Here is a 26,611-nt window from a genome sequence, read left to right on the forward strand (position 1 = left end):
AGCATGTGCATGTGCTTCCTTTGGAGCTAGTACATGAAGGTCAGTGTGTTGTTGGTGAGGTGCTCAAGAAACTCAACAACACCAAACAAGCAATCCAGCTAGGACATGGGCTAAAGGACCCATGGTAGCCTTGTAGCTTAAGTCATCTTGGATGTGTCAGAATCCAATATGGCTCCACTTTTTATACCAGTGGCCCCACTTTCCTTCCAGTTCCCTGCCTGTAGCTTGGGAAAGCAATCTAAGCTGTTTCAAAGCCCTGGATTCTGCACCCATGTGGGAGACCCAGAAGACACTTTAGGCTCCTGGCTTCAGATCAGCTCAGCTCCAGTCAATGCAGCCACTTGGGAAATGAAGAGGCAGACAGAAGATCTTCCTCTCTGTCTCTCCTCTTCTCTGTATATCTGAGATTCCCAAAAAAAATAATAATAAACCTTAAAAGCAAGTGAAGACTACATGAAGAAAATACTGGGGCTGGCACTGGAGTTTAGTTGGATAACTGCAGTGCTGGAACCCTGTTGACGCGGGCTTGAGATATGGTTGTTCCACTTGCAATTCAGCTCACTGCTAATGATCCTGGGAAAGCAGTGGAGGATGGTGCCCCCATGTGGTAGAACTGTAAGAAGCTTCTGGCTCCCAGCTCCAGATGAGTTCAGCTCTGGCTCTTTCTTTAAAATCTGTCTTCCAAATCAAGCTGAATCTATCTTGAAAAGTAAGGAAAGGAGGAGAGGAGGTGGAAACGAGGTGGGGACAAAGGGTACGGTGGTAAGTATCCTTAAATTCTTAGAACGGTACATGTGATCGGGCTGCTGTTGTGGCACAGTGGTTAAAGCCATGCCCTGTGACACCACATGCTACATGGCTGAAGTGTCAGCTACTCTATTTTAGATCTAGCTCTCTGCTCAGGGCCTGGGAAAAGCAGCAGAAGATGGTGTAAGCGCTTGGTCATATTGCACCATCTGGAGAGTGAATCAGCAGATGGGAGATCTCTCTGCCTCTCTCCGTTTTTTCTCTCTCCCTCTCTCCTGTCTCTGTGACTCCTACTGCTTTTCCAGATGCATTGGGAGGGAGCTGGATCAAAATGGGGCATCCTAGACTTGAACCTGAGCACATGAGGGATGCCAGTGTGATAAGCAGCAAGCTGCCCATCCAATCACCACACCAGCCCCTCACATGTGCATCTTGAAAAGATTAAAAAGCGCAGGGTCACAGTCTGGAATATGTTTCTCTGAAAGATGTGTGTTCTTTTTGCTCAAACAAAACACATCTGTCAGAAACTCTTCAGAGAGTGCTTATATATGTTAAAATCTGTTGCACTCTGAATACAGAGATTTTACAGCAAAAATGTTCTCATGCTCAGAGAGGTAAGTGTGCTACAGTGTTAGAACTTTCACAAAGCTACACTCTGTCAGCTCCTTACCTCCCTAAAGAGCTGTACAGCATCATTGTTTATGTAGTCTGCATGAGTGTACAGCTCTTCAGGGAGGCAAGGAGTTGGTCTAATGTGTAGGGGACCATTGTGTTAAAGCCAGAAGTACTTGGGGCCAGTATCATAGTACAGCGAGATAAGATGAATTCCAGAAATGGAAGGAGACAAAGAAATCACAAAACATGCACAACACATATCAAGCTTTTCCTTTCTTGTGGAATAGAAGAATTAACAATATTAAAATGCCTATACTACCCAAAGCCATCTAGTTTCAATGCAGCTTTGGCCAGAATATCAACGACATGCCTCACCAGAAACAGAAGCAAGAATTAAAATGCACATGGATTCTTGGATCTCCATCAAGGCACCACCCAACTCACCTTTTGGCTGCAGACTGAAGGCTTTGTGCACTTGGCTGGTTCACGGCATGATATGCTTAGAAACTGTGCTGGTGGACATGATGCTGCACAGGAATCTTATACATGATATAACCTTGCTTGGCCATGTATCCCAGTCTGCAGGCCAGTGGGGCATGGCACTCTGCACCACACGGCCAGCTAAAGGTGCTGCCTGCCTTGAACTCTAAAGAGAAATAGAATCACATCTGACTGTTCCTTCTCCATCACTCCTGGATGTACTCGTAGGCACCCAGCCTGGCTTACCTGATGGCTGCCAGCAGACACGGGGGAAAGGCCCCACTCATCCAGGGATGGCAGAGTCTATGTTTGGGCTATATGGAGCAACAGTGCTGCCATAAACCTAGTGCTGGGGCTGGCATTGAGGTGCACCAGGTCAAGCTACTCAGCATTGCCAGCATCCCAGGTAAGCACTGGGTCAGTTCCCAGCGACCTCACTTCCAATTCAGCCCCCTGCTAGTTTACCTGGGAAAATAATACAGGGTGAGGTGCATCCTGTACCTCTGCCACAACATAGGAGACACAGAAGCAGCTGCTGACTTAGCCCAGCCCCAGCCATTGAAGTTATCTGGGCTGTGCACCACTGGATTAAAAACCTCTCTCTGGCTCCCCCTCTGTCTGTAACCATGTCTGTTGAATAGATGATTGTTTTAATATACATAGCATGATGAATGGGGTGTGTTTTTGAGTCAATGAATTTTTGACTTTTGGGTCTATATCTGATACTAGGCCTGCTAGCTCATATGACACTTGTATCCCTAGCCATTAAGGAAGTCTCCACACTATTTCCCATAGTTGCCGCACTCACTGACAACAAGCCAATGGTGTGTTGAAGTTGCCCTTCACCACATCCTTGCTGGTGTGTGTTGCTCTTTTGAGGGTAAGAACTATTTAGTTTGGGTTGAAGTGATATATCTTCATCATTTTTTTAAAAGATTAAATTTTTTATTTGAAAAGCAGAGACAAAGAAAGAGAGAGAGAGTATGTTTTAGCTGCTGCTCCACTCCCCAAAAGATCACAACAGCTAAAGATGAGCTGATCCAAAGCCAGCAATGAAGAACTTGGAGTGGGTGCAGGGAAGGGGCCCAAGGACTTGAGCCATCCTCTAATGCTTTCCAAGCTATTAGTAGAAAGCTGGATTGGAAGGGAGCTGTCAGGTTTTTGAACCAGCAACCATATTGGCTTAGCCTGTTGTGCACAGTGTCCCTTCGGGTTGCAAAATGCATTTAAACAGCTAGTTATATTAAGCATTTTCCCCTTACATTTGTTCTCCGTTGCATTTGTTCTATTGAGAATTGTCTATTCAGTTTCTCGTTCCATTTCTTTATTAAATGTTTGTCTTGTTGTAGATGTGAATACTTTGTTGAGTAAGGAGCATGCAAGAATCTTCTCCTATTGTGTCATGTGTCTCTCCACTCTTTTGATGTTTCCATGGCTATACAGACATTTCTGAATTATATTAACTATTCTACTTTTGCTTTGGTTGCCTGAACTTTGAAGTCTTACTTGAAAAATAATCACCCTCATTGCTGTTTTCAAGTATCTCCCCTACATTTTCTTGTAGCAATTTCATAGTGTCAGGACATGAATTTAGGTGTTGGACCAACCTTGAGATAATTTTATGAGGCAGGAATCTAATTTTATTTTATATATTTACATATATTTTTGCCAGTAGCATTTATTGAAGATTTGTCTTTCTCAAAGCATGCTGTTGGTACTTTTCTCAAAAATCATTTGGATGTATGTGCTAAGTTAACAAAACAGTCTGCAACATTTATTTTTTATTATCTTTTCAATATCTTTATTGCAATTGATACTTACAAAATTTGGTTTTAGGACACAGTTTAATAAGCACTTGCATTTCCCATCCCTCTTGCCAAGTTCCCTCCCCTCCCTACTGACACAGCCATTCCCTGAGAAGATGAGCAAAATATCCCCTACCTATGTTAGCATTGAGCAACACCAGGGCACAATCTCTTAAAAACAGGTATATGCCTACCTTCATTCCATAGTAGAGATGCATTTGGTCGATTTTCCCTGAGTCCTGGTGGTCTGGCCTCTGTTGTATCCTTCCATTGTAGGGTTACACATGTGTGTTTGTCCTCCTCTGTGTTGTTGTATTTTTAGTGCCTTTTATTTTAGAGCAAACATATGATATCTGACCTTTTCCAGTTAGCTCTTTACCCTTGGAAAAATGATCCCCATTTTGGCCCATTTGCCTGTAAATTGTTGTATTTCATTCTTTGTAATAGCTTAGTATAATTCCATAGCCTAGATGAACCACAGTTTGTTTATCCAGTCTTCTGCTAACGGGCATCTAGATTACTTCCACATTTTTACAATTATTGACTGTGTTGCAATAAGCATGTCCTGTGGATTTCCGCAATTGTTGATATGCCTTATTGCTGATTTTCACAGTCATAGGCTTAAAGCTGTAAGTGGCTAAACTGTTACAAATCTTGGTAAGTATCGATTGATGGAGAAATGGTGCCTCCTACTGGCCACCACAGAGAACCACGATAATAAAAATATCAAAAAAGGATCCATTCTGGGTCATAGAATTTAGCATTCTTTGGGCTCCAATGTTTTTACATTGCACATTGATAATGGCATGTTAACTATGGTGTTACCACACATCCGAAGCACTGTTCCCCATTAAGCAACTCAATCCAGTGCCAAGTCACAAATCAGACTTCTGGATGAGAACACGTTTTTTTTTAAAGATTTATTCATTTTTATTACAAAGGCAGATATATAGAGAGGAGGAGAGACAGAGAAGATCTTCTGTCCAATGATTCACTCCCCAAGTGACTGCAAAGGCCAAAGCTAAACCAATCTGAAGCCATGAACTTCCCCCAGGTCTCCTATGTGGCTGCAGGATCCCAAGGCTTTGGTCTATCCTCGATTGCTTTCCATGGCCACAAGCAGGGAGCTGGATGGAAAGCTGAGCTACTGGGTTTTGAACCGGCGCCCATATGGGATCCTGGCATGTTCAAGGCAAGGACTTGAAGAATAGGCATTTTAGAAGTAATAAAAATTTCTTACTTCCTACTAAAACCGAAGTGTGATAAGAGATATGACTTTTTCTGTCATTGCATTTGAAAATCAGATGACATATTAATAAAGTTAAAATATGTGTCAAAACTAATGCTTTATTTATTATGACTGCTTAATAATTCCCCGTTATTTCTATAATTGGAATTGGTCAGAATTTTAGTCAATGAAGAACCGAATCTCATGTCTGCTATCTGGATGAGGACCAGTTCTGATGCACTAGGTCTCTCTCCTGCTAACAAGATCACTACTAGGTTTCAAAGGAACCAGAGCTGAGTGTCCTGGGAAATGTAGTCTCCCGATGACGTCATCAGCAAGCGTCTGGGAAGGGTCCTTCCAGCGCCTTTAGTGCTTTCCCGCACCTCGTCCGCCATTTCCTCTCTGAATTCCAGGCTCTGTGTCTCTGCCGGAGATGGTCCACCGGCTGTGCAGTTGGTTTCATGTCCTGGCAAGCTGGGATGAGAGACAGAGAGAAGTCCTGTGGGCTTTGGAGGGCCCCGGAGTGGGGTGCTGTTCCCCACGTGGTGAATGCAGACCCAGCGGTGGATCTCAGCTGGCGCCACCCCGTGAAGACGGAACCTGCACACCGGACCGCGTCCAGAACAATGGTGGTGCATCCTCTGGCCCTGGAAGGGATGAAGAAGACAGCGCGATGTCAGTGATCACATTGCCAAAAGACTGTGAGGCGCCAGAGACTGGTGTGTGCTCCTGGAATAGGAGAAGTGGAAGGAGCTGGCTGAACGAGCTGGCCGTGTGTGGTGGCTGTGCAGTGACAGGCTCCCGAGGTAGGTGAACTGCGAGGTGTGTGAGACCACATGCAGGTTCTGGCGCTGAGATGCCCAACTGCAGATGAGCGTATCGACAGCACTGCCCGATTCCCTGAGAACCCTGCCAGGTGCAGTGCAGGTGGATGCTGTGTGGGTTTAGTAAGTGATGTCCTGTTTCCCGCATGGGGCTGCTGGCTTCCTACTCCTGCCTTGAGTGTACAGTTCACAGGAGATGTGGGGGACAGTGACTTCCAGGAGGGAGATTGTGGCCCTGGGTGATGGTGTCCTGATGTGTGATGGGAAGCAGCTGTTATGCATTCCTGGTTGTACCTTGCTATGCTCTGTGCTCCTCTGTCTTTGGCCACTTTCGAAGTGTTCTCTTCATGTTTAGATTACAGTAACTTGGTCATGATTTGTCCTGAACAGTTTTCTTTGTATCTCTTTGATTCGAGTTTCCAAGCAAGTTGAAAGTGTAAATTGAGGCCTTTCACAAAATGTAGGGAGAGTTTCGGGCCTAGCGGCTAAAGTCCTCGCCTTGAAAGCCCCGGGATCCCATATGGGCGCCGGTTCTAATCCCGGCAGCTCCACTTCCCATCCAGCTCCCTGCTTGTGGCCTGGGAAAGCAGTCAAGGATGGCCCAATGCCTTGGGACCCTGCACCCGCGTGGGAGACCCGGAAGAGGTTCCAGGTTCCCGGCATCGGATCGGCGCGCACCGGCCCGTTGCGGCTCACTTGGGGAGTGAATCATTGGACGGAAGATCTTCCTCTCTGTCTCTCCCCCTCTCTGTATATCTGACTTTGTAATAAACTGAATAAATCTTTTAAAAAAAAAGTGTAGGGAGAGTTTCACAATTGTTTCTAAGCCCATATTTTCTGCTCCCTTTTCCTCCAGATTCGCAGTTCCAGGTGTGCTGGCTTGCATTCTAAATTGTCACAGAAGGTTCTAAGTCTCTTTCCATTTCTCATTTCCCCAGCACAGACTTGACAATGCCTATGATCACTTAGGATGATATTACTTCCTTTTGCTATTTTGTATCTGTTCTTAAGCATCTCCGTGGATTTCCTTTAGCAGCAGGGACTGTGGTGCAGTGTGTTAGGCTTCTGCCTACAATGTTGATATCCCATGTAAGTATAAGTTCAAGTCTTGCTTGTTCTACTTCTGATTTCTCTCTCTACTAATGAAAAATGGAAATTGTGGCAGATGGCCTAAGTGCTTAGGTTCTCCTCTATGGGAGAACGTGTTGGAGTCTCCTGGCTTTCGCCTGTCCCCCCACTCTCAGCTGTCAGGACCCATTCAGGGGGTGAACAGTGGAGCAGGGAATCTCTGTCCTTATTTTCTCATGACGATTTCTTTCCAGTATCGGAAAAGCAGTTTCAGACAGAGAGGGAGAGGCAGAGAGTCTGTTGTGCACTAGCTCGCTCCTTAAATAGCTCCCCAAACCAGGGCAAATGTAAGGCAAAGCCAGGAGACAGGAGTGGATGCAGGGGCCCGAGGACTTGGGACATCTTATGTAGCTTTGTCAGGCACAACATCAGGGAGCTGGATAGGAAATGGAGCAGCCTAGAGTAAAAACTCATGGCTCTATAAGGTTCTTACACCTTTGGAAGGAGCAGAAGATGTCCCAGGTGCTTGCAGCGTGGCCACCCATGTGGGAGACATGTGTGCAGCTCCATGTTCCTGGGCTGGACCTGGCTTGGCCCTGGCTGTTGAAGAGGAGTGGATCAGCTAACAGCAGATCTGTCTGTCCTGCTCTATAACTCTGCCTTTCAAAAACTGAGAAATCCTTTAAAAGCGAAATAGGAAGCCAGGATTCAAGTTGGCCTGTTGTTGTCGTATGTGACAGCTTGACCTGTTGCACAACAACACTAGCCCAAGTGCCTCTCTCAATACATGCATAAGTTAACTTACACCATGATGCCTTCAGCACCCTCTGTGTGTTTGAGACAGGTTTTCGTCTTTATTTTATATAATTGTGGCATCCTTTAGCCCTTACTATTTTCCCTATAAAGAGTTACTCATTTTTACTATCAACATTGGGTTGACGTATGCAGCTGGAGAGATTTACTGGTGAAGAGTTCAGTCCTGAGTTGTGGCATTGCTGTCACTGCCTTTCTGCTTGTGGCTTGCCATCTGCTCTGGGGCGCTGTAATGCGTTGTTCTGAGAGATAACCCCGTGCAGTGCAGTTTTGTTTTTTATATTTACTCATTTGTAAGGTTGTTGTAGTGTTTACTTCTCTTTTTAATTTACTCACTTGAAAAACACATACACACATACACAGATATATTCCACCTGTTGTTTTACTGCAGGTGCCCACATGATCAAGGCCTGGCCAGGCTGAAGCCCAGCTTCTAGAGCTCCATCCAGGATCCTGGCTGATTGAGCTGCTGCCTGCCAAGGTGCACATCACCAGGAAGCTAGGATTGAGCCTAGATTGAAGTCCAGGCACTTCCAACATGTGGTGTTGGCAGCCCAGGTAATACCCCAACTCATGCTCTAAATACCTTCCCCTATGCTTTTGATCTAACTTTATTTTCTCCCCATTATCCAGTGCCCCTCTGTCACCTTTCCCTCAACCACACTAAATACTTTAAGTAATCATCATTGCAATTTCTGATGAGCTTCAAAACACACCTCCCACGCACGAAAGGGCAGAGTGATCACCAGATCCATGTGTTTTCCAGCAGATGCTAAGCTCTGATTCTTGTTGTAACTGAATGCTATTGCACCGTGTATTGGTAACCTTTTCCTTCATCCATTCCCCTGCTAATGGAGACCCGGCTTGCTTCCCTCCCTTGGCTGCTGTGCGTGATGCCACAGTGAGTACAGTAGGACAGGGATCTTAGGTGCTGCTTTCCTCTTTCTCAGTTCTGCACAGAAGAGATGGCATTTCAGCTTTCAAAGCAAGCTTACGCTGCTATCAGTGGGTGTGCTTCTTTGTAGTTCCATCACCACCATATGAGGATTGCTTTCTCCCCACAGCTGTACTAGTGTTTATGTAATGTTCTTGATAATATATTTCCCAGGTAAAGTGAGATGACCAACTTTGTTTTTCACCATGCCCCTGATTGCAGTGATAAGTTTTACATGTTTGTTGGCACTAATATTTGAAAAATTTCTGGTTAGATTCTTTTCTCAGTTCTTAATTGAGTTCTTGTATTTGTAGTTTCTTCTTAATTCCTATGCATTCTATGAATTTCTTCACAGGTGAATGGTTTCCAAGTAGTGTAAGACTTCAAGAAAAATCTTGTGAGGCTCCAAGAAGGTGAAATGATTTTTATTGAACATCCAGTTGGGCAGCTACCTCTTGGAATGAACAGCAAGTGCCTTGAACAAAGTAAGAATGGGCTGTTTATAGCAAGTATCTATGGGAAAATCAGTAGCTGCATGATATGAATACATAATGGGGGTTATTGTCTGACATGGATCAGTTAAAAATTAACAGTGTGTATGATTCTGATCCAATTACTTCAATACAGATTTATGGTGCAAAATTCCAGGATTCCAATCCTAGTACCTCAATGTAGACAGTAAACACGATGCATCGAAGGTAACTGTCCTTCCTGGGAATTCTAAAACCTGAAGACTATTCCTATCTCGTGTTTGCTTCCTGGTGTTTCAGAATCAGGGTTTTTCCCATGACTGGATGCAAGTGTTTCTTAGGAGATTGCAGAGTTCCAGGAATTTGGCAATTATTCTTTCATTTCCGCTTTGTGGTGAATTATGAGGCATGAGCATATTGACGCTATAGCGGCGTTACATCATTGATTCGTGTCATTGGGTCTATTTTTGCACACTAAATGGACATAATGCAAAAAGTCATTATGTTTGGCCTCATCCCGGTCTGTTTCCAGCTTTTTGTTTGTTTCCCGCTGGTGACAGGAAATATCTTCAAATTTTCAGATTCTTTCTTCTGCCTTCTTCATTCTATTTTGGAGACTCTCCACTGTGCTTTTAATTTGCTCTACTGTATTCTTTATTTCTGATATGTCAGCTTTCATTTTATTCACTTCCAGTGTGACATATTCCTTAAATTACTTGAATACCTGCTTTACGTGCTTCTCATTGTTGACCAGAAGGTTTATAACAAGTGTTTTGAATTCTGTATCCCCAAATTTCTCAATGTCTTCCTCAGTTAGCTCTGAGGTTAGCAAAAGGTTTTGCTCCTTTGCAGAGTAATCTTTAGAACTATTCATTGTGCCTCTGTCTCTGCTTTTTCCTTTGGTCACTGTACTTCTGGTTGGGGCAGATTCTTCTCCTTGGGACCAATTTCTAAGCTCTGTCATCCACAGATCTATAGTTTGATTTTACTTACTCTGGCACACAGCTGTTTGTTTGCAGTCACTTGTCTACTCCTTCTAGAGAGTTCCATTCTGGGTTCTTATGTTAGATTTACACAAAGAACTCCGTAGCCCCAACTCCTGGCTCACCAATCTCCACCTCCTTTGGTACCGTGCTGAGGCTGAACCATTGCCTGTACAACCTTTCTCCCACTTTTGGTTGGAGCAGGTCCCAGGATTAGGGAGACACCAGTGTCCTATAAACCTAGGTTGTTATTGGTGATCTTGCCTGAATCTGTTGACCATTAGGTTTGAAGGCCACATGGACCTATTTTGACCCGTATAGTGCCAAAGTTGGTATTATTTTCCTGCATGACCAGTGCAATGCACTGAGCTCAGTGAGTTCTCACTGAGTTTAGTATATGTGCAGCTCACTGTTGTCCCCTGCAGTCTTAAACTCTTTGCTACACCATATGAAATGGCACCTGATATGCCACTACTAGAGTTCTTGATCTGCTGGCCATCAGGTCTGAGGGCTACCCAGACCTATCTGGGGTAGAGCCTGGAGGATTCCACCTTGTTCCTGTTCACTGAGTGGAATGAGTTCATTCCCAGCTCAGTGCATGCACAGTGCTATCCATGTCCCTTGCCTCCTTAAACAAAAGATGCCCTATACAGCTCTAGGTGACAGACTGGGCTGAAACCCACCCTACTCCTGCGCTGCCCATATGGGATCTGCTGCTCTGTCTCTTCTCCTGGTCAAATCAAACAGACCAGCAGGACAGGCAGTTCTCTGTCTGGGTTCACCTCCCAAGTTCCCGGTGAATGTCCTTTCCCACCTTGTTGCTGGTGTAGTGTCAGCTGCCGGTGGAGTTCAGATCACCATTAGCTGAATGTCACTGGAGTATCAGTCACTGCAACACCACACCACTGTGTAGGCTGCTTTCCTGTTTCTGTCAGTCTCCAGGTATCCCTCTGCTGTTGTTCTGTCCTCTTCTATTTTCTGGAATTTGCCCTCTCAGCTTCACACTAGCTGATGTTTTTCTGTGTGTTTCAATGTGTCCTTACTCTATTCTTCCATTTTTATTCTTCCGCCAATTAATTTAAAATAGAATCTTATGGGTCTAATGAGCTAAAAAGTCGTGATCAACCTATGAAATGCGAAATAAATAATATTGTGTAATATATAAACTTCAATAAATTTATGATTTTCCTGCAAAAAAAGGCATTATGTTAGTATGATCAAAATAATAATTCGTACTCTCCAATAAATTAGGCATTGGTAAACACTAACATGAGACATATGTTCAGTAAACCAGGTAAATATCTTAACCCTGGAACCTTGTGTAACTTCACCGAAAATGGATCTAATTTCTCATTCCAATTCAAACTATTGACCAGAAACATTTCCATGGCACCACAAATGATATCTTGCGCTATCCCAAGGTAACAAAGATTGATTCTAAGGAACAGGGGTAACACAAAAGGGGATATAATCCCAGTCACTCTTTAATGAAAGTCTGATTGATAGGTTGTAGTTTATCTTCCAGAAGCAACATGGTCAATTCCAAATTGATGGCTCCTGAATACAATTGTTTGTTCTGAGTGATGCAATGCAGGCCCTGCAACTGTGGCAGTTGCAGTTATTGCAGTAATTTGTAATCCTATGAGTTTTTTAAATCTCTACTTTGTGAAGAATCATGTGAAGGCATACGGTATTTGAGATTTCTGCCTGAGGTCTGGACATTGTACTGCCAGCCAGATACATATATGGACTCTCAAAACATAGAAAGACTGGGTGGAAAAAAATTAATGCTAATGCTAGAATTTAAGCAAGGGTGGCAAGAACACCTAGTACAGGGAGCCAAACCTGATGATCTGTTCCTATAGAGGAACTGCCTGCTCTTTCCTGGTGGTAAATGGAAAGAAAACACTTTGGCTAGCAACCTGTCCTTGCCAAATCTCAAGTGGTTTGAGTGCCATTGCTAATTTCAACCGATGAATTTGTTTAGACTACTGAGGTCAATCAGGAGCTGGAGGAGACCAGCCTGCTGTATGCAAGGTGATAGAATCTGGGGTGTTTACTCTCATTTGAAGGGAATGATTATGGGCCTCGGACTGCTGTTTTATTAGAGTACAGTGACGTGGGCACTTGTCACAGGGCTATCCTCAATGCATCCTCAATGTATCCAATGACATGACCTAGGCTTTACTGTAGATATGTAAATATAAATATGTAAATATATATGTATATACGTCTTGAATGAGTCTGGTTAAGAATATGGCAATAAAATCCAGTAGCTTTGATAGAAACAACTGAGGTTCTTTTCTGCTGTTTAAGAGCCATCAGGCATGATTGTGGAGATGCATGTAAATGGTGTTCCTCATATCCTCTGCAGCTGGGTATGCCATCAGACCCTGTCTGATAAGGGTCATGTAATTTCATCCTCTCCTCTTCAGGCTTAAGAGGTCCCCTAAGATCATAAGGATCTTGCAACCAAATAATTAAAGGTATACTAGAACTGTGACATTGATCCTGATTACTGGTCTGTTAACTGGTGAATAAGAAATATAAGTCCAGCAAACACAATTACTTGCCCGGGAGGAGGTTGTCATGGTAGCAGCTAGCATCACCAAGAGAAGTGTTTCTGCATTGAAAGGTTGTCCTGTTTTCTTGTACTTATTTGGCACCAACTCGGTTAGTCCTTTTAGTGGACCCCAGGTAGGCAGCTTAGCTCTGTAAGTCCCAGGAGCAGATAAGGACAAAGGTCGCCTACGAGCAATGGAGCATCTACGGGAGAGCCAGTGCTCTCCATTGTCTGTAATGATAGGAGCCAAACCTCACCCCCAAACCTGACAGTCCCCTTTTCCTATTCTTTACTTCCTGGTAGTTGTTCCATCTGTGAAGGTGCAGTGTACCAATATTTGTCTATTTTGACACTTCCATCTTCATCTCAATGTAAAGATTTGTTTTAAAGATTTATTTATTTTATTGCAAAGTCAGATATACAGAGAGGAGGAGAGACAGAGAGAAAGATCTTCCAGCCGATGAGTCACTCCCCAGGTGACCATAATGGCCGGTGCTGTGCCGATCTGAAGCCAGGAGCAAGAAACCTCCTCCAGGTCTCCCATGTGGGTTCAGGGTCCCAAGGCTTTGGGCCGTCCTTGATTACTTTCGCAGGCCACAAGCAGGGAGCTGGATGGGAAGCAGGGCCACCGGGATTAGAACCGGTAACTGTAGGAGGACATTGTGACCCGAAAAGGTCAGTGAGCACAGGATTACAGTTGGTTGGACCTTATTGGATATCATTTGCATAAGAACAGTTGAGTGGACAGTATGTATATGAGATCACCTGGTGGAATATACAAGACAAAAGAGTTCCAAACAAAAGCATTGATGGTTTTGTTGATGTGCTCAATACTTCCTCCCTAATCCTATATGACCCTCAGAGTATAAAGTCTGATGCTACTAATAAACCTCGGCTTTTGACCATCAGTCAGGAGTCCACGCGTGTTATTATTGGCTCCGTGCACCAAGTACATCGCTGCGGGACAGCGACAGGTAACCATATGGGATTCTGGCTTGTGCAAGGCGAGGACCTCAAGCACTACATTATCACACCTTGCGCAATTTAAAGATTTTAATGGAAAAAAATGCTGTCGTTAGCTTGCCTTTATTTGCGACTACCACTCATGTGTTTTCACATTTATTTTATTTATTTATTTTTATTACAAGGTCAGATACACAGATAGTAGGAGAGACAGAGAAGAAGATCCTCCACCGATGATTCACTCCCCAAATGAGTTCAAAGGCCGGTGCTGTGCTGATCTGGAGCCAGGAGCCAGGAACCTCCTCCAGGTCTCCCACTTGGGGTCAGGGTCCCAAGGCTTTGCGCCATCCAGACTGCCCACCCAGGCAGGGAGCTGGATGGAAAGTGGAGCTGCCAGGATTAGAACCTACGTACGCATGGGATCCCGGCGCATTCAAGGAAGGACTTTAACCACTAGGCCACGGCCTTTGTCACTGTTGTCTGTCTTAGCTGATAAATATCAATACTAATATCTGCTGTATATATTGATAAGTGTAGAATATCATTCATACATGTGAAATAGCACACTGTAACACACAAAAGTAAATTTTCAGATTCTGCAAGGATTGAGAGGTAGATATCTTTTCAGAGACAGCACTACCACAATATATTTAAACCCAGAGATAATTCAGTGTTAGAGACAAATTCTAGATATGATATAATGGACCAGGACCAATGCAGACTTCTGTCTCAAGAAACAAACTTCTGAGCAGCATAATTCAGTTATTATGCTTCGAAACTCATTCATGGGATTTGCATTCATTTTAAAGGCCAGCTGAAAACATCACTTGGTCTGCAAAAGTATTGATTTCAGTATTGAATCTGTAGGAAGACAAACTTTTGTCCATACAGTATCAGGTCATGATGCCTAGTTTTATATATTTAGGTGTTCTTCTCCCACAGCTGTTTGAGTTCGTGAAGATGCTGATGTACAGAAATAATCTGATGGCGGCCTTCGTCAATGAAGGTAGCTTGTTTTCATGAAATGTTAGTTCGGGGTTGCAGCCGTAATAATAACTTGAATTTCCACATCTTCCTGTGTCTGTCAGGAGGTGTCTGCTCAAGGAAATGCCCAGGGCAAAGGATGTGATGGATGTAGGGACTGCTGCAAGACCAGACTGTGACCATTACAGAGAGTGTGAACAGCTGCAACGAGCCTGTGACCAGGCAAGGTGTGATCACTGTGGAGCCACCCAGCCTGCGACCAGAGCATGATGGGACGACTGTGGAGCCACCCAGCCAATGCGAAGTCTTTGTACACAGGTCAGTGCCTGGTGCTTCAGATCTATTATTCCAGAATCATTCTTTAATCCCAGTGAGAAATAAAGTATTCCAAGCATTGGAATGTTCATTGAGCTGAAACCATTTATTTTAAGTCACTGCAATGTCTTTTAGTCGCACAGGCTCTCATGTGCATAATATGTTTTTGTCAGCTAAGTGTTACTATATTATATGGTCATAACTGAGACCTGAAATGGTGAATGTCTGACTGAGGGTCGCAGTTCCCAAGCCCCCAAGTTGCGATCTGAACTAACGCATCCTCATTGTTTAGTCCCAGGTGGTTTTGCACCATCACATGCCAGCTAATTAAAGTGAAGAAGCTCTGAATGTGGTTTAAGAGTTGGAACTCTAGTTCTTAGTGTCAAGTCTCCATTCTCTGAGACACCAAGGACATCATGTTAGAGGGCATTCCCAGATATAGTATTCTTTAGTAACAAAGACAGTCTCTGTAGGAAATAGTTAGGCTTACTGCTTGTACCAGAGAAAACACTTTTGTTCACTGCATGTGCAATAGACACAATTTCTTCCAGGTTTAAATATCTGAAGTTGTAAGACAGGGTAGCTCAATTAGAATGTTGCTAGGGTTCCTTGTGTAGGAGAAATGTTGGGACCATTCATAAACCGACTGGGGTATGGCAGAACTTCATAGAGTGAGATACTGGGCTTCCTGCATGATGTGCTCCCAAGACGTGCTGCGGAGCTGCGTCAGGCTTTGCTGCAGAAGCTTCATTTCCTTATACTTGTCTCATACCCTTAGACTGATTTCTTTGTTACCTAAAAATGCGTATGCAACTTCATACATAAGTGTGTCAGAGTATGCCACTTTTCCTGTTTGATTAATTTGAGAGACAGATACATGAGAGTGAGCCCCGGTGTGCTCGCCCACACCCTAAGTGCTCACAGTAGCCAAGGCTAAGTGAAGAGTCACAGCTGGGCTATTTGTTGCTTCGGGGACCTGATCGGGTGGCCCCTCACTTTTTGCCTCTGCAGGTCTTCCTCAGCAGTGAGCTGGAAGCCGGGCAGAGCGTCAGCTCACACTGCTACTTGAATGGGATGCAGCTGCTCCAAGTGGCGTCTTAACACTAGGTCCGGTGCTAGGCTCGGTGTTTATTACTATAATGATAGTAGATTTTCATTGAGATTGTGATTCATCTTGGTGATGTATCCTACATTCATTAATGATTGGCTTATAAAAATAAGAAACTTTGCTGCCAGCGCCATGGCGTAGCAGGCTAAGCTTTCCTTTGCCGCTAGCATCCTATGTGGGCTCTTGTTCTGGGCCTGTTAGCTCCACTTCCATGAAAGTTTCCTCCCAACGTGCCTGGGAAAGCAACATAAGGTAGCTCAAGTGCCTGGGACCCTGCATTCATGTCGGACGCTCACATGAAGCTCCTGGCTCCTGGCTTCAGAGTGACCTAGCAGCAGCCATGGGACTCTTTGGCGAGTGCACCAGCAGATAAACCATCTCCCTCTCACTCTGTCTCCTTCTGTCTTTATGTAACTCAATAATCTTTCAAATAAAAATAATTTTTAAAACCTGGTATATGAAAATGTATAATATATAAGAATAACTTGTTTAATATTTTTACAGTAGAAAAAAGGTGGAGTTTGTACATAACACAGTTAAATCAGATTATGTTCTGGCATTTTTTGTTAAAAGGTACTTTTGTGTGAAAAGGAGAGAGATCACTCCAGCTCACTTGCTCCTGCTCAAGGAGCACAGTGCCTGGGGCCCCAAAGCAGAAGGCGGTAATGGAGGCCAGGTTTTCCATGTCGGTGGGAGTGCTGTAGCTTCTGCAGCGATCACCCTCTGCGTCCCACGGTGTGCAGCAACCAGGAAACTGGGGTCAAGGGTAAGGCCAGTACTGGAATACAAGCGGTCAGCTATGCAGTGTGAGTGCACAAGGGTATGTCTGAATGCTAGGCTAAAATCTACTTTAGAAAATGGCTTTTATTGGGTGATTTGGATAGTTTTCAGTAATTTATATAAGAATATTGTTTTCACCACCAAGTCATTTTAATTAAATGTGAATGAATTCACAGAGCATGGCCAGCTAGTGGGGTGCAGACAGTGAACATATAGTCCTATAGGTGCTGTGGTTCCGACCCAGGAGTTCTTTAACACCCAGGGTGGCTCTGTTCCCATTACCCTGCTCTTTTAAGTGCAGCTTCTATCACAGGCCCCTTGTTTGCCCAGCACCCTGGCTTCCCCCAGCATAAACAAGTGCTTTTGGGGGGCCGACTGGCCTTGGAGGGCATCCCTGATGGCAGAATAAGGCAGAACCACTACTACCTGTTCTGCTGTCCAGCTAACTCCTTATGCTTCTAGTCTCTGAGCAAGTAGACATTATGTGGCCTTTAGAATGTTAGCAAGGGGATTCTTAGCTCTAAAACTTGCGTGAACTCAGCTTGAAATCTATAGTCACAGGCATGTTCTGACAGCATTTCTGCTGTGAGATAAGGTAGAATGATAAGATCAGGCCCGGCATGTGGGCTGATTGCCTCCGTGTCTTGCATGCATGTGGGTGCCATGTGACCACTAGTTCATGTTCCGACTGTCCCATTTTGCTTTCCAGCTCTCTGCTTGTGGCCTGGCGAAGCAGTACAGGACAGACCAAAGGTTGGGATGCTGTGCCCATGTTGGAGACCCAAAAGAAGCTCCTGGCACCCCAGTTTGGATTGTCTCAGCTCTGGCTACTGAAGCAACTTTGGGAGTGAACCAGCATGTGGAAGATATTTCTCTCTGTGTCTCCTTCTCTCCACATATTGGCCTTTCCAATAAAAATAAATACATCATAAAAAAGGAAAAGACATGATGATGTATGAATTGATCTGTCTTTCGGTTTGTTTTGAATGGGCTGGAAGAGTTGCCTGTTTACTGTCTGTATGGCAAAGTGAGTGCAGCTGTGAAAATAATGTGCGCTCTCCTTTTGGCTTTGCTTTTGTGGGCTGTATGTGACTGACTGGTCTTTTCTGTGTGGCCTGCCACTACCCCTGGTAAAAGGTCTGCAGGTCCAACTGTACATCCTTGGAGTCCTTCACAATGGAATCAGCTTCCATCTTAGAGCGAAGCAGGAGAAATGAGGGAACAAACCAGAACCCCAAAATGCTTACGGTCAGGACTCTGATACCAAATGAAAGCGTAGAAATCAAGAGTACATATCAATTAACAACTCGGGAAAATGTTGATCATAAGGTCCAATTGCTTCTGTAACTTACTTACTTACTCATTTATTTATATTTATTGCCATTTTCTGGTACAGTTCCATACGCCCTATGATTTACCTAACACCTACCCCTAGTCCCCATCCCACCACTGAGTTTCCCCATGTTATTCCTATAGTCCAGTTTTTCATAAATAGTCATATGTCCGTCATGGCGGGCATGGACAATTGCAGACAGTCCAGCATCCTGTGGTCAAGGTATAGTTACTTTCATTGGTAGTCCAGCTTTGAGCTGGATGTAGAAATTGCACTGCATTGTATCCTCAAAACTGGACAAGATAGCCTCTATTAGACAGCTACTATACATCTCTTTAAAGGAAAAAGCACAATACCAAATCAAAAGCAGGAAGGAATCAAAATAGAAATTCACAACACCATGAAACTAATGATTACGCTACCGAACCACTAATATCGCACTGAAGAAAATGATGCTACACTATGACTCTTGTGTTAGTTAAGAATTTGATAAAGGAAAAACAGTGTTTTGAAAGACATAACTTTAAAAAGAGATCAAAACCCTTGAGCTGTAGTTTTATCTTTCTTGATGAGTTATGTCTCCTCAAAGTAACAATTAGGTGGGTTTTGTTTTTATAATGCAGTGTACTTATCTATAATGTTTGTTTGATGATTTTAGGCCATTTAGCTTCAAGGTTTATATGAGCAGATGGTAATTTGCCCAGTGCCCTGGCTTCCCCCATCATAAACAGGAGCTCCATGGGGGCAGACTGGCCTTGGCCTTGCCATCCCTGAAGTCAGTTTGCAGCGGAGCATGCTAAAATACAGGTAAATAACCCTGTCGTTTTAGCAATGGGTTATTCATTGATTTTTTCTTCCATTATTTTGCTGGCAGGCACATTTGCCTTTTGTTAGGTGGTATTCCTGTTCACTGTCAAGAGAACATCTTTAAGTATCCTTTGTAGGGCAGGTTTGGAAGAGTAACATTCCTTTTTTTTTTTAATTGATTACATTGCAGTATGTGACACAGTTTTATAGGCAGTGTGATGTAACTTTTCCTTACTGTGGAATAAGTTTATTTCATTTTCAAGCAGAGTTGAAGTTAGCTTGGTAGATTATCCTGGACTGACAATTTTTTTCTTTTAGAATCTGGAATAAGTCACTCCATTCTCTTCTTGCATGTAGAGTTTACTGTAAGAGGTCTGCTGTGGATGTAACCATACATCCCCAAACTGCCTTCCCTGAGCAATTCACAGCCTCTTGCCTGTGATTACACAGGTCCATGAGCCCTGTCTTCAGTGATGTTTTTTTTTCTGTGTGTGTGTGTGTGTTTTATCAAATTTATTTGGTAGTACTTTATTTTTTTATTAAATTTATTCATTAATTACATTGTGTTGTAATGACATAGACTCTGGGATTCTCCCCCCCCCTCCCTTCAGTGATGTGTTGTGCTGCCCCGGGACCCTGCACACCTTCTCAGTGACCCATACACATTTTGCACGTGGCTTGCCAACCTGCATCTGCCAGTCAGTGTAAAGCAACAGGCTGATGTCTGTCCCCAGTTACCATATGTATGTATACGTGTATACACTTGCCTGGATAAAAGACAGCCTGGGCATTTGTGCACAGTGCCGATGGATTAGACTTCTGGAGAACGGGTTTCAAACAGCTCTGCTGCTGCCATTGAGGCCATTTAGGGCGTGAACCAATGGCTGGATGTGATACCTGAGTGAGTCAAAGGTTTGACTCAGGTGTTAGAAGTGGGGAATGTTATGGGGAGGAGCCAATGATAGAAAGCACCCATTGACAGTGGGCCAATGAAATGTGGCTGTGTCCCCTGCCCTCTGAACTGAAGGCGGGGCCTAACACCAATGGAATGTTAATTTCATCCTCAGCCACTCCCCTGCACCGCCTATATATTTGCTTCTGCCTGTGCCTCACCTATCAACTGAGAGGGGAGGGTATTGCATTGTTTTGTAACCACTCCCCTCCCAAGCTCTTTAAACTACCTGTGAGGCAGAGCTTGCGCTTTCTGCTCAGGTCCTGCAGTTACTCTGCTACCTTGACTCTTGGCTGACCCAGCACAGGTAATCCCCTGCACATGGTCCCTGAGTGCTGTTTAAATGAGACTAAGGGTATAGTAATGCTGTTTGTGGTTTGTGTACTATCAGAAGTTCCAGCAGAGGTGAGGCCTATCGGTTATGGAATGTGGGCAGAGAAGCCAGGGAAAGGTGAATCTTCGTAGCCTTGTAATTGTGCACAGGTTATTTGTTGCATGTCTCTTCGAATAGCCTATATTGTTGGGGAAGCTGTGACATAGGTCTGAAGCTTATTGGATGGACTAAAGGGTAATGAACATTTGTTGCTTTGGAGATTATGTTTGCTTGAATTACGATTGACTGCATTGTCACATGGATTTCTGATTTGCTTTTTAAGAAGTGCCCTATTATCACCAAGCTCGGACTCCTTAATGAACTCTAAACATGTCTGGGGTGATCGCGCTAGCCAAGATTATCAGCCAGAAGACATGACCTCATTGCCCATTCTCAGAGGCCTCATTTCTCAGGCCTGAGCGTCCCTGGGGTTTCAGCTTAGCTTGCTGTCATCATGGTAGGTAGGCAAGGCCTAATTTACATTGAAATGCTAGCACGTTGACTCTGTGTGGGAAAAGTAGAGAAGATCAATCAGCTTCCTGCACTTCTCACTGTCTGCTTGCCCTTTGTTCTCACAAATATTAAAAGAAGCAAGAGAGCAGAATTTGCATCCACAACGATGTCTTCAACCTTGGCCTCCTAATTACTGCCAGCTCCTGTGTGTTACCTGTTAACTCAGGGACCATGCTGCACTGCTCTGCTGTGGCCAGCGTCTGACACTAGGAGGAGCACTGCCATACATGTAAGGGCTTTATGGGGAGGTTAATCCTCCTGCACTCTGCGCTGGCCTCTCAAGTGAAAATTTTATTTAGAAATGGATTCTCATCAGGTAAACTGTAATTAATTCAAGTCATGAAACATCAGCCCATGTATGGCCCTTACAGTTTGGCTCCAGGGAGGGCTCAGGCGGAATGTCTCAACAACGCTGTGCTAGTCACTGCTGGCCCTTACATCAGGTTCCCAGGGAGTGGCTTGAAAAAGGAGTGAGGGTGTGGCTGTATGCCATTAATCACAAGCAATAATGGCTTCAAGATGGCGCCCGCGTCTGAACAAGTCTCGCGTCTCGCGAGGCCTCGGGGTGGTGGTCGGCGTGGAGTTTGGGGGGGTCGAGGAAGGAGGAGGGAGGGAGGGAGGGAGGGAGTCGGTTTGGCGCAGGCGCAGTAAGCACAGTCGGGCTTCTGGCTTGCTGGCTGAGCAGTGGCGGCGGTGCCGGCGGTGGGGGGAGGGGGGGAGGGGGGGAGGGGGGAGGGGGAGGGGGGAGGGGGCCGCGGCGGCAGAAACCGTCCTTCCGCCGGGCCGGGACTGCACTGTGCGCGCCTCTCTAGGTGCTCCTGCCACGTCCAGGTGGGGGGATCTGTTACCTTCCCAGGGATGTTGCCTTAGTTCTTTCTTCTTGGATCTCTCCATTCCTTTTAGGCTCTGTTTTTCTCTCTCTCTCTCTTTCTCTGTTTTGCTCGCCGATTCCTGCTTTCCTCTCTTTCTTTCGCTTTCTCCTTTTCACTGTCTCCTCTCCTTCTCCCACTCCCCTACATCTCCTAGAATTTCACTTGTGACTCCCACCTTTATTTGACAGTCTTCATCCTTACATTCTCTGCCTTTCCCTAGGTTGTTCTTGAGTTGTTTTTTCTCTTTCAATCTTTATAGGCCTTTCTCTCGCGTCCTCATTCTGGATTTATTTTCTTCCCTCATCGGTGTGTGTCTGGCCGTTGTACCTCCGCGCGCGTGTGTGTGTGTGTGTGTGTGTGTGTGTGTGTTCTCCCCTAATGTTTCCATTGCTTCCCTTTATGTTGTCTTTCTCTTTTCTTAGTTTTTGTTTTTCTTCTTCTTCTTCTTTTTTTTTTGTATTCTTACCTTTGCCTTCCTTTCAGTTCTCATTCTCTCCTCCCCACCCCCCCCCGTTTCTCTCTCCCTTTTCTCTCTCTCTCAATGTCGGTGTTTTCATTTTATTTTCTGTCTGCCTTCTTCCTTTACCTTTGGCTTCCTTGGTCCTTCTTAACTTGTTTCTCTCTTCTCTTTCAATCTATATATGTTTTTATCTCGCGTCCTCATGCTGGATTTATTATCTTGCCTCATCTGTTTTACTCGTGTGTGTCTGTTTTTTTTTTCTCCCCCCCAAAATTTTGTTCTACTGTTTTCCATTGCTTCCCTTTATGTTGTCTTTCTCCTTTCCTAGTTTTTGGTCTTCCTGTTTTTTTTTTTCTTTCTTTCTTAGTTTTGCCTTCCCTTCAGTTCTCATTCTCTCTCTCTCCCCCCCCCCCCGTTTCTCTCTCCCTTTTCTCTCTCAATGTCGGTGTTTTCATTTTATTTTCTGTCTGCCGTTTTCCTTTACCTGTGTGTGACCAAGTCTATCCACCCTTCCCCCAAGACTGTACTGATAGGTCAGATGTATCCTGTCACAGTAGATGCGTGGTCACTCACTACTACAACTCGATTCTCCCCAAGCCACGCGACCTGGTGTTCCATGCATCAACACAGAATGTTAACATTTCACCAGTGACGGTCACGACACAGTTTGGTTCTAAATGAGAGGCAAGGCAAAGCAACCGACCTGGCGGCCGGGACCAGCCAGCACCCCCTGCGAGGGGAGGGAGGGAGGGAGGGAGGGAGGCAGTGACACACATTTCCCTGCCTATCTCGGCTTCATTGCCTGGCTGCGTGCATCCAGCGTGCTGTCCCTTTGTCCCTTGGTGCTGGCTGTCTGACTCCACCTGGTGGCAGCCGTGCTGTAGCTGTAGAGCATTCTGGAGCCGGCAAGGGCGAGCAAGTGGGTGGAGAGCACGGGACAGGATGTGACAAAGTCCCCAAGCTGCAGGCGGGAGAGTCCCAGCCCTGCTGGGACCTTGGTGGCTCGTGTGCTGTTCGGAGATTGAGCCTGGAGGCTTGCAAGTGAGCAGGCAGGCAGCTGCGGGGGTGGGTAGGTGTCTGCTCGCTCCCGATTGTAACCGGGCTGGAGTACCGCTAGAGTGCATGGGGTCGACCAGCACACCCTTTATCACTGCCACCGTGCACTAGGGGACTCGATCGGGGCCGTCGGCGGGGCTGCGAGGCCACGGCCACCGGCCCGACACTTGTCGCCTGCACTAGGGGACCCGGCCGGGGCCGTTGGCGGGGCTGAGGCCCTGCGCCGCCGGCCCGACACTTGTCACCCGCACCCTAGGGGACCTGGTCGGGGCCGTTGACGGGGCTGTAGAATTGTTTGCTTTTCTCTAACTCCTGGGGTCGACCAGGTGGCCACAGGAGCATGCCCTGTGGGCGATGGCTGTGTTTTTGGGGACTTGTGACCCGGGCCCCCATCTGAGGGGCGGCTGTGTCCCATAGGTTGTCCCTGTTGTCCCCTGGAAGGGCATTTCTACACCTGCAGTTGTCATTTTGGATCTGCAGGTAGGTGCTGACACGCTGTCTCCTGGTGACTGTCACCGGAAGAGCTGGGCCCCTGAGTTCACGTCTGGGGCGGTAGGGGGGAGCGCGATGGGCTGCCGGCGGCCTGGCGCTGGACTGCATTCCCCCTGCCCAACCGGTGCCGAGCTCCCTGCCTGGGTTCGTGCGGGAGCTTGGTGTGCGATCCTGGTTTAGCCCTGCGACGGTGCCACCATCTCCGGCTTAGAATTTGCCCCGAGAGCGGCAGAGGTGAGGCTGGGCGCTGGGTCCTATACCCGTGTCCGTCTTCTGTGGCAGGTGGCCCGCTGCGTAGTGGTGGCTGACAGAACCCCCTCAGAACTGAGTCTCAGTGGCCGTTGGCTTTATGCCGCGTGTGCGTGTCAGGCGTTCCTCCGCTGGGGTTGGCCACCGCTGCTGAAGAGGCAAGGGGCTGGCGAGGCTGTCGACGGACCCCCCTGGCAGCTGTCCTCGCTGGGCGTGACCCCCTGTGCCTCGCGTGATGTCATAATCCTAGACCGAGACTTGACCGATGTGGTGATGTGGCGCTCTCCTGGGCCGGGCCTAAGCCGCTTACAGACGAGGGACGGCCATTCATGGCGAATGCTGCCGAGCTGCTCGTTCTGTCTTGCGGGCTCCTGGTTCCTCTTTCCCTTGCCTCGGTGTGGTGGGAGAGGCCAGGGGTGCGGAATCCGGCTCGATCTCCGCTCCCTCTGCCTTGTGCCGCCTGAAGGTGCTGGCGTTGGGGGTCCAGGCGGGGGTCCTCGGACGTGGCGGACACCCTTCGCCCTCTGCCGTGTCGGTGTGTCATGGTGTGGGCGGGCCGCCTCCCGCGGTGGTGGTGCGGGGCTTGTCTGGCAGAGTCTGACCCTGCTCAGCTCTCTGCGGTGCTCCTGGAGCGGTCCAGGTCGTTTGCCTCTCAGGTGCCTGGAACCGAGTGGTGCTGTCGCTCCTTCACTGCCCCGGTGTGCTCTCTCCCGGGTGTGCCGTCGCAGCCTCGCTGGCGTGTGCTGCTTGGTGCGTGGGAGTCCCTGGGGGGTCGAGGCGATAAGGAAGAGGTAGTGTGGGTGCAGCGCAGGCCCGCTGTCGCCGCCGCTGCTGCTGCCGCCTGTGGCCTTGCTTGAGGTGAGGCGCTGACTGGGTTGTAGCTGTGTGTGTATAGGGAAATCTTTGCTGTACCAATGTGGTTGGGGACATTGAGATGGACTGAACCGGGTTTCTGATTTTTGTGAGACAGTCTCTCTCTCTCTCTCTCTCTCTCTCTCTCTTTCTCTCTCATTACTGGATGAGGTTCCCCGGAGAGCTGGGCTTGGAAAAACGTGGCCCAAGGGATGAATCTGGAACTTGACCCCTGGGCTCGACACTCAGTGTTGTCGTTGTGATCTCTTGTCTTTGCTCTTCTGCTCCCCCATCCTTCATCTTCCCCGTCCCATCGCAACCCCAACTGACTCCAAACCAGAAACCCCAGCGTGTTTCAAGAATCCACTCGTGCTGTCTGCGCGCCATCTAGTGGCCACAGTATCGGATCGGACAAGAGGCGAAAGCCAAGATGGCGCTGACGGCAGAAGCCAAGATGGCGCCCACGTCTGAACAAGTCTCGCGTCTCGCGAGGCCTCGGGGTGGTGGTCGGCGTGGAGTTTGGGGGGGTCGAGGAAGGAGGAGGGAGGGAGGGAGGGAGAGAGTCGGTTTGGCACAGGCGCAGTAAGCACAGTCGGGCTTCTGGGCTTGCTGGCTGAGCAGTGGCGGCGGTGCCGCGGTGGGGGGAGGGGGGAGGGGGGAGGGGGCCGCGGCGGCAGAAACCGTCCTTCCGCCGGGCCGGGACTGCACTGTGCGCGCCTCTCTAGGTGCTCCTGCCACGTCCAGGCGGGGGGATCTGTTACCTTCCCAGGGATGTTGCCTTAGTTCTTTCTTCTTGGATCTCTCCATTCCTTTTAGGCTCTGTTTTCTCTCTCTCTCTCTCTCTCTCTCTCTCCTCTCTCTCTCTCTCTCTCTCTCTCTCTCTCTCTCTCTGTTTTGCTCGCCGATTCCCGCTTTCCTCTCTTTCTTTCGCTTTCTCCTTTTCACTGTCTCCTCTCCTTCTCCCACTCCCCTACATCTCCTAGATTTCACTTGTGGACTCCACCTTTATTTGACAGTCTTCATCCTTACATTCTCTGCCTTCCCCTAGGTTGTTCTTGAGTTGTTTTTTCTCGTTCAATCTTTATAGGCCCTTTCTCTCGCGTCCTCATTCTGGATTTATTTTCTTCCCTCATCGGTGTGTGTCTGGCCGTTGTACCTCCGCGCGCGTGTGTGTGTGTGTGTGTGTGTGTGTGTGTTCTCCCCTAATGTTTCCATTGCTTCCCTTTATGTTGTCTTTCTCTTTTCTTAGTTTTTGTCTTTCTTCTTCTTCTTCTTCTTTTTTTTTTTTTGTATTCTTACCTTTGCCTTCCTTTCAGTTCTCATTCTCTCTCCCCCCAGCCCCCCCCCCCCGTTTCTCTCTCCCCTTTTCTCTCTCTCTCAATGTCGGTGTTTTCATTTTATTTCTGTCTGCCTTCTTCCTTTACCTTTGGCTTCCTTGGTCCTTCTTAACTTGTTTCTCTCTTCTCTTTCAATCTATATATGTTTTTCTCTCGCGTCCTCATGCTGGATTTATTATCTTGCCTCATCTGTTTTACTCGTGTGTGTCTGTTTTTTTTTTCACCCCCAAAAAAATTTTGTTCTATTGTGTCCATTGCTTCCCTTTATGTTGTCTTTCTCCTTTCCTAGTTTTTGGTCTTCCTGGTTTTTTTTTTTTTTTTCTTTCTTTCTTAGTTTTGCCTTCCTTTCAGTTCTCATTCTCTCTCTCCCCCCCCCCCCCCGTTTCTCTCTCCCTTTTCTCTCTCAGTGTCGTGATTTCATTTATTTTCTGTCTGCCGTTTTCCTTTACCTGTGTGTGACCAAGTCTATCCACCCCTTCCCCCAAGACTGTACTGATAGGTCAGATGTATCCTGTCACAGTAGATGCGTGGTCACTCACTACTACAACTCGATTCTCCCCAAGCCACGCGACCTGGTGTTCCATGCATCAACACCGAAATGTTAACATTTCACCAGTGACGGTCACGACACAGTT

The 26,611-nt window shown here is 46.5% G+C and overlaps 1 long non-coding RNA gene across 2 annotated transcripts; it reads left to right on the plus strand.

The window, feature by feature from the left end:
* Positions 1-5,791: 5,791 nt before the first annotated feature.
* On the plus strand, positions 5,792-14,764 carry LOC105942626 (uncharacterized). 2 transcript variants are annotated; one of them, XR_009244622.1, is made up of 3 exons: positions 5,792-5,822; positions 8,870-8,999; positions 14,582-14,764. It is a non-coding gene; the product is annotated as an uncharacterized LOC105942626 (long non-coding RNA). The 2 variants fall into 2 exon arrangements; XR_001168504.2 differs by lacking the exon at positions 5,792-5,822 and adding an exon at positions 7,907-8,138.
* The last annotated feature ends 11,847 nt before the right edge of the window (positions 14,765-26,611 follow it).

This window comes from Ochotona princeps, unplaced genomic scaffold (assembly GCF_030435755.1).
Source record: "Ochotona princeps isolate mOchPri1 unplaced genomic scaffold, mOchPri1.hap1 HAP1_SCAFFOLD_713, whole genome shotgun sequence".
NCBI lineage: Eukaryota > Metazoa > Chordata > Mammalia > Lagomorpha > Ochotonidae > Ochotona > Ochotona princeps.